We start from the raw sequence: 13,108 nt of genomic DNA, 5'->3' as shown, positions 1-13,108 counted from the left end.
TCATGCTTTCCTTGGCAAGGGCTTAGTGGACTTTCCTAGAGTTAATTCACAAAGCAAGTTGAGGGTTTTCAGTTATTAATGCTCTTATCAAGTTATAATGACATTATTTAGAATCATATCTGTTCTTAACGGGATAGAACTTAAACTGATGACAGGAGATGAAGGAGAAGTCACAGAGGTCTGAAACAGTTACAGAACCCACCAACGCAACATTCAGGCATCAGTACAAAGAGGAATCTAGTATGTGAATGATATTTCTTATCAGGATATAAAAGCCATTTGGATGTGTTTAGCTTAGTTCACTTTCTAGTACAAAAACTCCTTGACAAGGAGCCCTTTTCATCTTAGTGTATGTTTGGTGCCCAGCACATAGCGCATTTTAATCAGAGGTCTATTGAATTTTTCAGAATTATCTCAGAAACTTGCTCACAGGACTTTGTTTAAACTTGGAATCCCTTGTCAAAGAAACTCTAGCAAGGAAGGGCTGAATTTTTTATATGTGGCTCAAACCCCCCAACTCTCCAGCCCAGGGCTCTCCATTTGAAATCATCCTCAGAATTCAGTGGACTAAGGCACATTATATAATAACTGTGATTTACACATAGTCCCACTGGAAACTTTATTTATAGCTCACCTAATCACCTTGAGGGCTCCAGGACTGTTCACAGCACTTAGCACATATAGTGGACACTGAATACAATTTGCTGAACGATTGCAATGCCTGAATCATCCATTTTATTAGGAAAAGCTTTTCTATTAAGTTCCATTTTGGTCACAGAAGTTACTCATCAAGGTCCATTCTGGATGAAACAGCTGTTCTTTGCAAATATTTAAGATATGCACGCATTGGTGTTTGCCTCCCATTTTCTTTAGGGAGCGCTGGACGCAGTGGAGACCATACCCTTCATCTTTTGAGGCATACTAAATACAGTTTATCCAGATTAAAAATATGCACATAAGAAACAGAATTATCTTAATCTCATCATAAGAAAAAGAAATACTCAAGCTAGTTGAAATAAAGAGGAATTTATTTTAAGGGTCTGAAGAAATCCTATGAATCTAATAGTATAGCTGGGCGACTTATGGGAACTCTAACATCTTCAGGCAGGTCACTTCTCTTGGTCTTTCTCAGAACACTGTCTTTTCTTCTCTTTGCGTGTCAGCTTCTTCTTTCCTGTGGAAACCAGTTTCTTCTACAGGCCTTTTAGGGTCTGCTTCCCCATAACTTCAGCTGTATCTAACTTTGCATTTAGCTACGTTTTAATTTTGGCCATAAAGCCAATTACATTACTAATTCTGTATGACGTTATTGCTCTGGAGACTAAAGTGTCAATTAATTCAGTCTCTATCTTTCAATTTCCAAAGTTTCTAGGAGAATTTGAATGGTCTTGCCTGAGTCACTTGCCCACCCTTGGTCTAATTACCAAGGGGACGAGTCATATGCCTTTAGGGCTGCTTAGCAAAAATGTTCTCCACAAAGGTGGAAAAGGTGGTAAAGGTGATGTGGGCAAGTGGAAATGGTGGATATATTGAGAACATGAAGCTTCAAAAAATCTGGTTTTGAAAGAAGGAGATACTTTTGATTATATTAATTGTAATGAGAACATATAAAATAAAAATGATAAAAATTCATTCTCATTTTTGTACCTAATACTACTTCATTTTTTATTGCTAAAATACATCTTCATCTCTGAATCTGCTCTTTCTCTCCCACAAATTATCTTGAGAGGATAATTTTGTGAACTCTTGTCTTGTAGGCCCTACGTTAGAAGCCAAATAACAAGGATAAATTCTTCAAACATTTCTCGCTGCTTCTGGCAGTTTCATTTGTAATGATCACTTGGCCTAAATTAAAGTGAGGTTGAAGATAGTGGAAATCAAACTCCAGGGAAAAGACTGAAAAAACTGGGGATACTTTTTGAAGCTTAAGAAGATGAAAGAGATTGTAAGTAGTCTTGAACCTTTCTTTGATAATTTACTAATTTAAAAACTGCTTTTTTCAAAAATAACACATGATTTTATTGAAGAGCTAACTTTGGAAGCTATGGATAATCTTACGTCTTAAAGATTAAAATAAAGACTATCTAGAAACGTCTGTAAATTTGAACATTTAAAAAATCTTTAAATGGTGTTATTTTAATTTAATTGTATAAAATGTATAATGTTAATACCCTGTTACCAAGAGCTTGCTTCAATTCAGCCCCAAATAGCCCATCTACGCTAGACATGTTTACAGCACCTACCAGCATTTCAAGTACAGGTAAGCTGTGACAAAGTGAGAGAGTGGCATGGACATATATACACTACCAAACGTAAAATAGATAGCTAGTGGGAAGCAGCCACATAGCACAGGGAGATCAGCTCGGTGCTTTGTGACCACCTAGAGGGGTGGGATAGGGAGGGTGGGAGGGAGGGAGATGCAAGAGGGAAGAGATATGGGAACATATGTATATGTATAACTGATTCACTTTGTTATAAAGCAGACACAAACACACCATTGTAAAGCAATTATACTCCAATAAAGATGCTAAAAAAAAAAAAGAGAGAGAGAGAGAAAGAGCCATTGGCAGCCATGTTTCCTACCTTTTGGCTTGTCTCACCACCACAGCTGACTGGACCAGGAAAGACGACCCAGCCTAAACCTGACCTGTAACCCCTGACCTGGTATTCAAAAAACGTGTTGAGCCAATCATATTCCCTCTCTCAAGAATGTGAACTAAGAACTGCCAAGTGAAGGAATTCAGGAAGTATTAGGAGCAGAGACTGAATCATTGTAACATAGAGAGACTTGATTTTCAATGTGCACTGCAAAGTCAGAGGGAAGGAAATACGACTCAGCAGAGGAAACCCACCTAGAGAGAGAAAGAGGAAAACAGCAACACATCAGGAATCAGGTATCTTCTAAGGGATGGACAGCCCCCTGGTCCCTAGAGCTGCCCCAGTGCCATTTTTAATCCACGTGGAGACTTGCAGAAAAACCTCCCCTTTCTTAAAGTATCATGAGTGGCTCTCTATTTCCTGTAACTCAGAAAGTCTCACTTCAGCACCATCCTATCCTGGGTTCATAGAAAAGACCAAGGGCTGCCAACTTACCTTAGACAATGACACTTGATAATGATGTTCATGATACTGACATCGATCCTTTTAACAATGAAATTTGAGAAAATTTGGGGTTAGCAGCAAAGCAAAGCACTTGCATGTTGGCCTGCTTTCCCAGAGCAAGGAGCTTGGACCTCCCTCTCACCCAGGCTGATGTAGGCAACCTTAGCAGCTGGCTTAGGACTCAGCTACAGATGACACACCCACCAACAGAGAGATGACAAACTTGTGTTGCTCAGAGCTGACTGGACCATTCCAGTCCAGGGTCTATTGAGTGCAGATTCAGGGACAAACGGGATGCCTTTCCAGTCCCTGAACAAGCAGAGCGGTTCCTGGGCAAAGCCATGAACTCCTTTCCTTGGTGTGAGGGGTCAGAAGGGCACTGAAGTTGAAGCAAGCTGTACTGTACACTGTCACCCTGTGTACAGTAGTTACTCTGGTAGCTTGGGCAGAAGTGATCAGGGTAAAGCTAGATGTGCCAGTCCCTCTTTAAGAATACAGTCCAAGGGCTTCCCTGGTGGCGCAGTGGTTGAGAATCTGCCTGCCAATGCAGGGGACACGGGTTCGAGCCCTGGTCTGGGAAGATCCCACATGCCGCGGAACAACTAGGCCCGTGAGCCACAATTACTGAGCCTGCGCGTCTGGAGCCTGTGCTCCGCAACAAGAGAGGCCGCGATAATGAGAGGCCCGCACACCGCGATGAAGAGTGGCCCCCGCTCGCCGCAACTAGAGAAAGCCCTCGCACAGAAACGAAGACACAACACAGCCATAAATAAATAAATAAATAAATAAATAAATAAACCCAAAAGTTAAAAAAAAAGAATACAGTCCACTCCTGAGTGGAGTGTATGTGTGTGTGGTGTCAAGGCAGTAGAGCAGTAAGGAAGAATGAGCCTCTAATCCTCTAATCACTGGTATTCTCTAGGAAAGAAGTGGTTCTTTTGCGCGCTCAGGGAGAGTGGTGGGTGCCTCAGATGGCCTCAAGAGCTTCAAGCTCTTACTAGAGGGTCAACCAGGATAGTTATGGTTCCTCCACACGGTATATTGTGGATAGGCACCTCTGGCCCTGTGCTTTCAGTCACTTTGGGACAAGGAAGTACTTCCAGTTAGTTAAATGGATATGGATACATGCTGGATATGGATACATGACAAAAACTGCTGCAGCTAATTGACATGTTAAAGGACATTCAGCCTAAATTGCCAATAGATATAAATTAAAATTTAAAAAATTTTAAAATTTAAACAGTTAAGAGGCACCATAGCATATGCATGGATTCTGGACCCAGATATTTTGGATCTAAAGCCCAGTTCCACTGCTTTCTACCTGTTTAACCTTGGTCAAAGCACTTAAATTCTCTGTACCTCAATTTCTTCATCTATGTAGTGGGGATGATGATCATAGCACCTACCTCATTTGGTTATCGTGAAGACTAAATGCTTACTTGTATAAAGCCTGTACAACAGTGCCTGGCACATAATAAACATTCAGTCAACGTTATTGATTATTATCTACTGCACTTCAAGAATAAGCCATAGAGAGAGACTTATTGAAAGCCATGATGATCAAAACAAAGTTCCTGTTTGACACTGGTTCTTTAACACTAAAAGAAAACCAAACGTTACCCATACTTTATCCTCAATTATAGATGAAGAAGACTGAAGAATGAAAAGTGAAATTTTACACTAAAGGTGATGTCCCTCTCTAATTTGCTTTTTTAAAAAACAAAATTTGTGACTGAGTTGTTATGACTTCGCTGTCATTCTTTCTGCAGTAACACACAGGAGTAGCGTCCCTTGGCAGCCTTCCAGCAGTGTTTACCCTTCAGATGCTCTAGAACCACACCATGGAAACCATCCCAGTGGTCAGCACAGGGGTTGGCACGTAGCAGACGTTCACGGTCTATTCACTTAACTTTAAGTGATTGAATGTCAATTTCTCTCCTGCCATTTTGACCTCATCACCTCCTGTCTCAAAATCTTCAGTAAGACTTCTCTTTTTCAAGTTTAAATTATTCATCCTAGATTTCAAATCTTTCAGGGGTCTCACCTCTTCCTTATCTCCTTTTATCTAGTTGGCCCCTTTTACTGCTCCCTGCTTACTTCAGTGAATATATCTTCTTTTGCTCTGTTCTTCTTACTCATTTTTATCACCCACATGGTACTAAATATAACTCCTTCTACACTTTAACATTTTGTTTACACTCAAATTTTGCTGCTTTCTCCCCGTTGGAATTATAGTTGTAGTAGACAATTTAGAGGCGCTTTCACAGCCCGCCTCCTGTCTTCTCTAAAACTTGCTCCCATAGCAGCTATGTTTGAACTTCATGACCCTAACCGTTAACCCTTAACTGCCCAAGGGTGGTTTTGGTTTTTGTTTTAAGACGCTAAGTTTTGGAGTGTTTTGTTTTGCAGTAAAAGATAAGGGATTCAGGGCTTCCCTGGTGGTGCAGTGGTTAAGAATCCGCCTGCCAGTGCAGGGGACACAGGTTCGAGCCCTGGTCCGGGAAGATCCCACATGCCACGGAGCAACTAAGCCCGTGCGCCACAACTAATGAGCCCGTGTGCCACAACTACTGAAGCCCGTGCGCCTAGAGCCGGTGCTCCGCAACAAGAGAAGCCACCAAAATGAGAAGCCCGCGCCCAGGAACGAAGAGTAGCCCCCGCCCGCCACAACTAGAGAAAGCCCGCACACAGCAACAAAGACCCAACACAGCCAAAAATAAATAAATAAATTAAAAAAAAAGATAAGTGATACATCATTGTTCTCAAAAGTTGCTTCATAAAATCTCTAATTGTGAATTAAAAAATATGCTTTAGAGCTATAGTCATTTCGACTTAATGGTCGTATGATTTTATTATAAAAAATTATAGCATACAAGAAACTTCTCTACTGAATATGATGTATACTACAAAACATATGGTAAGTCTGTGATAAATGCCAGAAAGATTATGATTTTTTAAATGCCTAGAGGAGGAGGGAGAGGGCAAGGGATTTGATTTTTTAAGAAGTTTTTTTCTAGCTTTCAGCATCTGCTGGCCTGGTCATAGAAGAGGATATAGTTAATAAAACGCTTAACATTTAATGTTTATAATTTCATAGAAGAAATAAATTTGGTTTGTTCGGTTAAGATTCTTTACATTCCTGTTGTGCATTTATGGCTTGTTTTTAGTCAACTGCCCATCTTTCTGTCATATTGACTTTAGCCAATGACAACACAGGGATTGAGCTCAAGAGGGGAAAGACCCCTCGTATATACGTGACCAGTATGCAAGCAAAGAGCAAGGTTAATAGGAACTTAAATTGACCAGGCAGGTGGATGTTTTATGAATTAACAGTTTTGATTTTGTGGGTCTTAAAGGGTTTAATTCCCCCATTACTGTGATGAAGTTGCCACCACGGTTTAAAGTTTTTCGAAAGGTATGAAAAATATTTTGTCTTATTATTTAGCTTAGGGGAGCAGTGATAACTTCTACGTGTTATCAGGTGCTTCGTTCCTACTGCAGCTGTTGACCATGGGTGTCCGTTCCATCTGTGCTGAGCTTGTGTGTCAGCGTGCTCTTGGCTTTTTGTGTGTGAACTGGCACGTGGTAATGGAGATTAGGTCGCTCTGCTTCATGTGTTGATTTTGCAGCTAAACACACCCAGTTACTTCACACGTGTGATTGTAATGGCTGAATTTAAAAGATTAGGAAAAGGTAAAAAGAAAACAAATGCATTCAGAGTAACTTAAGGTCAAATGGACATTTATAAGCATGTTGGAGATGGATGGAACATTAGCTCAAGATGTTAGACTGAGCTTCCTGATATCAGCTGATCTTGTAGCACTCCCTCATAGTCCTGCTATTATATAGCACCTTACAGTTTGGAAAGCATTCTCATTTGGGTTCATTTCTTATTTAGATTCCAATTTTCTAGCTGCTACAACCGGAACATTTCACAACCAGCAAGGAAGCTACAGATTGTGGGGATTCTGCTGACTGGAGTCCCACACGCTCCCTCACTGTCCCTCATCGGAGATCAGGATCGTACCTCCAAAGTGGGAGCCTGTGGGACTCCAGATTTCCTGCTGTCTCACTTGCAGCTATGGCACTTGCTGTATCTATCATGGTGCCTTAACATAATAGGTCCTAAGTAAACATTTATCAAATTATCTTATTACAGGGCTGTACAAAGCCAGCACAGGAACCTTTCAGCACATATTTATTGATTCATTATTATTTAATATTTCCACATCCCCATCCCACAATATTCTCCTGTAGTTGTATTTAAAAATGACAATACTGTGTATGTTTTAATACTTTGCAGTACATAAGCTACTGTCACATGCATTATCTCATTTGATTTTCTCAAAAACCTTATGAGCTATTTAGGCAGGAAATTATTATTCCTATTTCACAGATGGGCTAACTAAGGAAGGCATAAAGACATTAAGTGATGTAGAACTGAGGTCTCTGTCTCGTTAACTAGCCTGTTTTCTACTCTTTGAGGATGCTTTTCTCCTGCTTCAGTTCAGCCTCTTTCCTGGCAGAGTCCCTGTCTCAGTGGTGAATGAGAGTAGGGAGGCCCTCTTCCAGAACAATCTCATTGTTACAAATACCCTTCATTGTTTGCAGTAACTCTGGTCTGGGGCAAAGAACATAAAAATGAATACTTTATTCCAAAGTCACTTATCATGTAGCTTCCAAAATGTGTATATTGATTTTGCATTTTATAGTCTCATGATGTCTATGTAGGTAAAATTATTACAAGATTTTATTATCTATTGTTTCAACAACCCTACCCAACTCTCCAGTGATTTCCAATATCAAAGAGAAGCAATCATTACCCTGATGCCCTGTATGACCTGGCTCCTACCTACTTCTCCAGCTTTATCTTATACCACTCTCCTGCTCATGCAGTAAGCTCTGGCAACATGAAGTTCTTTCTGTTCCTAACATATACCAAGCTCAGTCCTACCTTAGGGCATTTGCACTTGCTGCACCTTCTGGATGGAATATTATTCCCTCAGATCTTGCACAGGTGATTCTGTTTTATCATTAAGTCAACTGCTCAAAAGCCTCCTTCAAGAAGCCTTTCCTGGTCTCCTTGTTAAGTGAAAAAAGCTAAGTACAGAATAGTGTGCTGCCATTTCTGTGTGTTTTTAAAAGATTATTTACACAAACATATGCAGAGAAAAGTGCTGGGAAGATACACAAAAAATTGATAACTGGTTTCCACTAGGGAGGAGAACTGCTGGGCGAAAGTAGGATTAAAACATTTTTCACTCTTTTTATTATTTGAATTGTTTACTATCTGTATCTATTACTTTTTGAAATTATAAAACCTCTTTAAAAGAATGAGAAAAAAGAGCCCATTGGATTGTCTAAACCTAACGAATTGGAAATAAAACAGGAATAAATATTTAATATTTCACTTAGATTCAATAATTCAAGTATACAGGTCCTGGTGAGATGGATTCTTCTTCAGAGCAGTTCATCTGACAGAAACCTAAAATTTTATTGACCACAAGCTCAATAGGACCCAGCCACAGGGCTGTTAGAAGACTGAATGCCACCACCCAACAGCAGCAGAATACATATTCTTCTTAAGTGCACATGGAACATTCTCCAGTATAGATGACATGTTAGAGAACCAAACAAGTCTTAACAAATTTAAGGTGATTGAATTTATATCTAGTATCTTTTTTGACCACAATGGACTGAAACTAGAAATCAATAGCAAAGAGAATTGGAAAATTCCCAAATATTTGGAAATTAAACAACACACTCTTGAACATAAATGGATCAAAGAAGAAATCAAAAAGGAAATTAGAAAATATCTTGAGACAAATGAAAGCAAAAATACAAATACCAAAACTTATGAGATGCAGCAAAAGCAGTACTAAGAGGCAACTTTATAGTGATAAATGCCTACCTTAAAAAAGAAGTAGAATCTCAAATATAAAACCTATTTCTATACATCAAGGAATTAGAAAAAGAAGAACATAAGCCCAAAACTAGCAGAAGGAAGGCAATAAAGATTAGAACAGAAATAAACAAAATAGAAAATAGAAAAACAATAGATAAAATCAATGAAACTGAATTGGTTTTCTGAAAAGATCAACAGGGACTTGCCTGGTGGTGCAGTGGTTAAGTCTCCATGCTCCCAATGCAGGGGGCCCAGGTTCAATCCCTGGTCAGGGAACTAGATCCCACACGCATGCCGCAACTAAGAGTTCACATGACACAACTAAGGAGCCCGCCTGCTGCAACTAAGACCAGGCTCAACCAAATAAAAATAAACTAATTAATTAATTTAAAAAAAAAAGAAAAAAAAGATCAACAAAATTGACGTCTTTAACTAGACTAAGAAAAAAAAGAGAAAGACTCAAATAAAATCAGAAATGAAAGGGGACATTACTACCACCTCTGCAGGAATTAAAAAGATTACAAGAGTACTATGAATAATTGCACACCAACAAATTGGATTACTTAAAAGAAATGGATAAATTCCTAGAAACACATAACTTACAAGATTGAATCATGGAGAAACAGAAAATTTGAACAGACCAATTACTAGTAAGGAGATTGACTCAGTAAAACAAACAAACAAACACCTCTCAACAAAGAAAATTCCAGGACTAGATGTCTTCACTGGTGAATTCTACTAAACAGTTAAAGAAGAATTAATACCAATCCTTTTCAAACTCTTCCAAAAAATTGAAGAAGAGAAAACTTTTCCAAACTCATTTTATGAGGTCAGTATCACCCTGATTCCAAAGCCAGAAGAAGGTGTTACAAGAAAAGAAAACTACAGGCCAATATTCCTGATGAATATAGGTGAAAAAATCCTCCACAAAATACTAGAAAACTGAATCCAGCTGCACATTAAAAGTCTCATAGTCCATGAACAAGTGGAACTTATCCCTGGGATGCAAGGATGGTTCAACATATGAAAATCAACCAATGTGAGACAGCATATTAACAGAACAAAGGACAAAACTCTTATGATGATCTCAATAGATGCAGAAAAAGCATTAGACAAAACTCAACACCTTTCTTGATGGAAAAAAAAAGACTCAACAAACTAGGAATAAAAGGAAATTATCTCAAAGTAATAAAGGCCATAAATCCCACAGCTAACGTTATACTCAATGAAAAACTGAAACATTTTCCTCTAAGATCAGAAACAAAAGACAGGGATGTTCACTCTTGCCACTTCTATTCAACATTTCTATTCAACTGGAAGTTCAAGCCAGAGCTATTAGGCAAGGAAAAGAAGTAAAAGGCATCCAAATCTGAAAAGAAGTAAAAATCTCTGTTCACAGATGACATGATCTTATATGTAGAAAATTCTAAAACTTCCACAAAAACATTGTTAGAACTAATAAACAAATTCAGTGAGGTTCAAAGACACAAAAATCAATATGTAAAAATTTGTTGTGTTTCTATACACTAACAATGAACTATCTGAAAAAGATAATAAGAAAGGAGCACCATTTACAATAACTTCATAAAGAATAAAATACAAAGGAATAAACTTAACCAAGGAGACAAAAGACTTGGACACTGAAAACTACAAAATATTAATGAAAGACATGAGAGAGGACACAAATGAATAGAAAGACATGGTGTGTTCATATATTGGAAGACTTAATATTGTTAAAACGTCCATACTACCCAAAGCAACCTATAGATTTAAAGCAATCTTTAGCAAAATCCCAATGACATCTTTTACAGAAATAGAAAAATAATCTTAAAATTCATATGGAACCACAAAGGACCCTGAATAGCCAAAACAATCTTAAAAAGAACAAAGCTGAAGGTCTCACACTTCCTGATTTCAAACATATTACAAAACTATAGTAATCTAAACAGTATGCTACTGGCATAAAAATAGACATATAGACAAATGGAACAGAATATAGAGCCCAGAAACAAACCCATGCATATACAGACAACTGACCTTCAACAAGGATGCTAAGAATACACAATGGGAAAGAAGAGTCTCTTCAGTACATGGTGTGGGGAAAATTGGATATCCACATGCAAAAGAATGAAATTGGACCCTTATCTTACACCATACACAAAATCAACTCAAAATGGATTAAAGACTTCAACAGAAGACCTGAAACTGTAAATTCTTAGAAGAAAGCCAAGGGGGAAATCTTTGTGATACTTTGTGATCTTGGCAATGGTTTCTTGGGTATGATACCAAAAAGCACCAGCAACAAAAGCAAAAATAGACAAGTGGGACTACATTAAATTAAAAAGCTTCTGCACAACAAAGGAAACAGGCAACCTATAGAATGGGGGAAAATATTTGCAAACCATATATCTGATAAGGGGTTAATATCCAAACTATATAAGAAACTCATATAACTCAATAGCAAAAAACCAAATAACCCAGCTTAAAAATGGGCAGAGGTAATGAATAGACAATTCTCCAAAGAAGATAAGCAAATACAACAGATATATGAAAAGATGTTGAACATCACTGTCATCAGGCAAATGTAAATCAAAATCACGAGATACCACCTCCCACCTGTTAAGATGTTCATTATCAAAAAACCCAGAAAATAGCAAATGTTGACAAGGATGTAGAAACATTGGAACCCATGTGCCATGTTGATGGAGATGTAAAATGGTGCTGGTAAAACAGAATGGAGCTTCCTCAAAAACTTAAAAATAGAGCTACCGTATGATCCAGCAACCTACTTCTGGGTATTTATTCAAAAGAACTGGAATCAGGATCTTGAAGAGATTTGCACTCCCATGTTCATTGCAGCATTGTTCACAGTAGCCAAGAGGTGAAAACACCTAAATATCCATAGATGGATAACTCGATGATGTAGTACATACCTACAGTGAAATATTATGCAGCCATAAAAAGAAGGGAATTCTGTTATATGATATGTCATGGATGGACCTTGAGGACAATTTGCTAAAAAATAAGCCAGTCACAGAAGGACAGTACTGCATGATTCTACTTATACGAGATATCAAAAGTTGCCAAACTTATGCAAGTAAAAGGTGCAATTTCTCAGAGCTGCGGGGAGGGAGAAACGGGAGATGCTGTTCAATGGGTATAAAGTTTCAGTCACGCAAGGTGAAAAAGCTCTAGAGATCTGTTGTACAACATTGTGCTTACAGTTAACAAAAGTCTACTGGACTCTGAAAGTTTTGTTGAGGGTAGATCTCATGTTATGTATTTTCTACCACAATTTTTTTAAAAAGTGAGTGCACCTCACAATAGCAATCAAAGAAATGCAAATAAAAATTATCACCTGTCACATTAGTGAGGGTTTAAAAATGCTACTGAGAGTTCCCTGAGGCAGGCTCTCTCTCATTTACTGATGGTTGCAGTATAACTTGGCAGGTATACTCATTTTGAAAAACAGTTTGGAAATATGCATGGAAGGGTCTTAAAAATGTTTATACCATTTGATGTAATAATTTTACTTGTAGGAAATTGTTCTCATGCAGTAATAATGAATATAAATATGTTCATTATTTAGAAGACCAAAAATTAGAAATCTTCCCACTGTTTTATAAGAGGGGGGATGGTTCATAGATACTGATACACATGATGGAACAACAAAAATGAAGTTTTAGCAACAAGAGAAAACTGCTAACAATTGTAACGTTAAGTGAAAAAAGGGGGAATAACAAACTGTGTGAAAGGTGATTATACACAGTATTATCACACTATGTAAAAAAATTAAAAAAAAAAGATGAAGGAAATAGATAAAAAATGTTATACAGGGTTGTTTCTGGGTAATGAGACTATGGATGATTTAAATAAAATAAGATTTTTAAAAATCCCTTTTTTCATGTCTTCCAAACTTCTGACAAGGAGCTCATATTACTTTCCCAATCAGGAATATATATATATATCTATATATGTGTATATATATGTGTATATATAGATATATATATGTATGTATATAGAAAATTTAAAAATAAAATGTGATCTAAGTTTTCATGAAAAAAATGACTGGTTTATCCAAACGTATTTTTTTAAAATAAA

The sequence above is a fragment of the Eschrichtius robustus genome, chromosome 1 (genome assembly GCF_028021215.1).
Source record: "Eschrichtius robustus isolate mEscRob2 chromosome 1, mEscRob2.pri, whole genome shotgun sequence".
NCBI lineage: Eukaryota > Metazoa > Chordata > Mammalia > Artiodactyla > Eschrichtiidae > Eschrichtius > Eschrichtius robustus.
The sequence above is the reverse complement of the archived record's forward strand: the minus strand, read 5'-3'. Positions refer to the sequence as shown.